The following is a 5,000-nucleotide window of genomic DNA, read 5'->3' as shown; positions in this document are numbered from 1 at the left end:
TATATATATATATATATATATATATATATATGTATGTATGTATATATATGTATGTATGTATGTATATATATATATATATATATATATATATATATATATATATATATATATTATTTATTCATAATCATCTATTTCTTTACGAATCGCTTAATAATCTTCCAAAAAGAAAACTGTTCTCTTAGATTAAAAAAAAAATCATAAATCAATCAATAAAAGATGAAATGTAGTTTCTGTGGATTAGCATGGGTCCTGTTTAAAACTGAATAAAGATTTGTATAATCCATCATCATTTCGTCCTACGCCTATTGAAGCAAAGGGCCTCGGTTAGATTTCACCAGTTGTCTCTATCTTGAGCTTTTAATTCAATACTCCTCCATTCATCATCATCTACTTCGCGCTTCATAGTCCTCAGCCATGTAGGCCTCGGTCTTCCAACTTTTCTAGTGCCTTGTGGAGCCCAGCTAAGCGTTTGGTGAACTAATCTCTCTCGGGGAGTGCGAAGAACATGCCCAAACCATCTCCATCGACCCCCTCATCATGATCGTACTTGAGTAATCTCTCTTATAGTTTCATTTCTAATCCTGTCCTGCCATTTAATTCCCAATATCCATCTATGGGCTTTGTTCTCAAATCTACTAAATCTATTGACGATTGTTTCATTGTCACACCATGACTCATGTCCATAGAGTAACACCTATCTCAGTAAACTGGTGTATAGTCTGAATTTTACATGTAATTTAAGGCGATTTGATTTCCAAATTTTACTTAACCTAGCCATTGTCTGATTTGCTTTTTTCAATCTTTCACTAGATTCTAAATCTAAAGACCCTGTATTGGTGATCATACTTCCTAAATACTTAAAAGATTCTACCTCCGTAATCCTTTCTCCTTCTAATGATATTTCATGTTCCATTGCATACTTGGTTCTCATCATCTCTGTCTTTCTTCTAGTTATCTTCAGCCCAACCTCGTGTGATATTTCATGCATTCTGGGAAGCAAGCATTGCAAATCCTGTGGTGTTCTGCTAACAAGGACAGCATCGTCATCATACTCTACGTCTGCTAAATTCCTATCACCAATCCTGTCCAATCCTTCTCCACCATATCTGACTGTTCTACGCATTACAAAATGTATGAGGAGGATAAACAACATAAGTGACAGCACATTCTCTTGGAGTACTCCATTGTTCACTGGGAATTCATTTGATAAGACTCCATTAACATTATCTTTGCACTTGTTATGCTCTTGAACCGACTTAATAAAATTAATATATTTATGAGGAATTTCATAATAACGGAAGACTCTCCACAAAATTGGCCAGTGGACACTATCAAAGGCTTTTTCATAGTTCACAAATGCCATTAAAAGTGGATTTCTACATTCTACGCATTGATGTACATGTCTCAAAATTAAAATTTGGTCAGTAGAACTTCTACCTTTTCAAAATTCTGCTTGTTCATCTCTCAGCTTTTCGTCAATCTTTCTCTCCAGTCTCTTTAGAATAAGCATACTATAAATTTTCATAACAACTAACGTAAGTGTTATGCCTCTGTAATTATTGCAATCAGCCAGGTCTCATTTTTATGCTATTTTCAGCGACACTCCTAACTCCCATTCAACAGGTTTTGCCTCTTTATGCCACATTCTACAAAATAATCTTGTTAGTAGTCTGTTAGTAACTTCATTTTCGGCCAGTATCATCTCTGCAGTTATTCCATTGTATCCCAGGGCTTTCCATCTCTTTAGTTTTTTGAGGATAGCTTCGACTTCAAACACAATGTATCCATTAATGGGCACATCAAGGTCTTCATCAGCTTCAGGTATATCAATCAAATAATTCCCTTCAGATCTCCCATTCATAACCTCACTAAAGTGTTCCATCCAATGTTGTGTTTCTTCCTCTTCTGTTGCTATAACAGAACCATCTCTCTTTCTGATGGGTATATGCTCCTTCTTTGCCCCAATTGAGATTTCATTAATAATTCTATGAGCAATCCTTATACCATAGCCACTCCTAAATTCATAGTTTTGTCAGCCTCATCTGCTTTACTGTCTAAATATTCTTTCCAGTCATTCCTGGCTTTTCTTTTGACCTCACTGTCAATACTGGAATACTTAACATGCTCTACCTTTTAATTTTCCTTACTTCCACAAAAACTTTCAACAATCAATTACGGTTTTTGTCTCCTTTTTATAGTAACCCAAGTATCATTTGATATCCATGGCTTTATCCTTGTAACTGCGTCCCAAGACTTCACTACCAACTGACTGATATATGTTTTTAATATCACACCATTCTTCATTAATTGTCTGTTCTTTGTCTGTTAAAGTTTCTAAGACTAAAAATAGATTCCTACATTCAATTGTAAATGTTTCTCTGTGCTCTTCTTCTAGAAGCTTAGTTGTATCAAACCAAGGTATTCTATCATATTTTTATTGGGTGCTTTCAGTTTTAATTTCAGTGTGGCAATGAGGAGCTGGTGATCACCTTAATAGCTTTTTACATTTCTCAGAGTCCTCCTTCTCTCTTTATTAATGGAAATGTGATCTATCTGATTTTTGTAAATGCCACATGATGAACTCCATGTATACTTGAGGATGTTCTTGTATTGAAAAAGAGTACCAAATGGCAGGATTGTTGGCTGAACAGGAATAAGTGAAATGTGCTCCATTTTCATTTGCGACTTCGCCAAGACCCTCGACACCCATCACATTCTCTATCCCTTGATTATTTCTTCAAACTTTAGCATTGAAGTCGCCAATCACAATTTTCATATCTCTCTCAGGGATCTCATCTATTGCCCTCTGCAGTTCTTAATAGTATTCATCTTTCCTTTCTTCGGGGGAATAATTAGAATAGTCAAAGGAACTTGGAATAACATACAAAAATTGGTGATTGAACTTAAAAAAATTCGGTAATACCGGTGGAAATTTGATAATTACGGCAAAACACTTTGAAAGATAACGACCTTTTAAATTCTAATAGGCTATATGAATGGTTAATTAGGCGAAAAAATCATCATCATCTCCTACGCCTATTGACGCAAAAAGCCTCGGTTAGATTTCGCCAGTCGTCTCTATCTTGAGCTTTTAATCCAATACTTCTCCATTCATCATCCACTTCACTCTTCATAGTCCTCAGCCATTGTAGGCCTGGGTCTTCCTACTCTTCTGATGAATTCAAACAATTTAAGCTATGATAGTAATTGCATGAAATACATGGAATCTGTTTTTCATATATTTCGTTTTGTGATATTTCTATTTCATGAATTATCTAGTCTTTTGGGCTTTATTTGAATTCAGCAAAAGCGAATAACGTCTGTGCACATGAAATGGGAAGCTTTTCATGCGGTGCCGATGTAATAAAGTCCCTGACTGGTGAACGCCAGACGGGGGTTCGAGTCCCGCTCTAACTCGTTAGTTCTTTTGGTCGATGCAATCTCACCATCCTTGTGAGCTAAGAATGGGGGTTTGGGAGAGCCTTTAAGTCTATCTGCTGAGTCATCAGCAGCCACTGCCTGGCCCTCCCTGCTCCTAACTTGGGTGGAGAGGGGGCTTGGGCGCTGATCATATGTATGTATGGTCAGCCTCTAGGGCATTGTCCTACTTGCTAGGGCAATGTCACTGGCCCTTGTCTCTGCCATTCATGAGCAGCTTTTAAACACTTAATGATAAGAACATGTCAAGCTTTAAAAATCAATCATAAGCAAGTCAGGATACCTTGTTCTGAATAACTGTTGTACTAGTGTACGCAGCCATTCAAAAATTTAGATGGATATGCACACACATGTACACACGCACACGCACACAGATTCAATCCTTCTAACCCCCTCCTCCTTTCGTAGCTACAACCCCTCTTACCAGGTTATGACTACTCTCCCCACTTACCCCCGAGGGACGGGGAGAGACCGGGAGTTCTACGTTTTGTCGCTGAGCGTGACCGATATATATATATATATATATATATATATATATATATATATATATATATATATATATATATATATATAGGCCTATTTATAAATTATATATATATAAATATATATATATATATATATATATATATATATATATATATATACATATATATATATACATATATATATATAAATATATATATGTATATAAATTATACATATATAATTATATATATATTATATATAAATATATATATATATATATATATATATATATATATATATATATATACATATATAGGCCTATTTATAAATTATGTATATATATATATATATATATATATATATATATATATATATATATTATATACAATATATATACTGTACTGTATATACAATATATGTATATACATAAATATAAATATATATATATATATATATATATATATATATATATATATATATATATATATATATATATATATATATATATATATATATGTATATATATAATATATATACATATATATAAATATATATATGCATATAAATTATACATATATAATTATATATATATATATGATTATATATATATTATATATAAATATATATATATATATATATAAATATATATATATATATATATATATATATATATATATATATATATATATACTGTATATTTAATATATGTATATATATAAATATAAATATATACATATATATTTATATAAATAAATATATATATATATATATATATATATATATATATATATATATATATATATATGTATATATATTATACATATATATGTATATATACAGTACATATATGATTATACGTACATATATATATATATTACATACTGCATACTGTGTATATAATATATGTATATATAATTTAAATATATATATATATATATATATATATATATATATATATATATATATAATATATATATATATATATATATATATATATATATATATATATACTGTATAGGCTATATATATATATATATATATATATATATATATATATATATATATATATATATATATATATATATATATATATATAT

Source organism: Palaemon carinicauda, chromosome 38, assembly GCF_036898095.1.
Source record: "Palaemon carinicauda isolate YSFRI2023 chromosome 38, ASM3689809v2, whole genome shotgun sequence".
Lineage (NCBI taxonomy): Eukaryota > Metazoa > Arthropoda > Malacostraca > Decapoda > Palaemonidae > Palaemon > Palaemon carinicauda.
Note: the sequence above shows the minus strand (reverse complement) of the source record.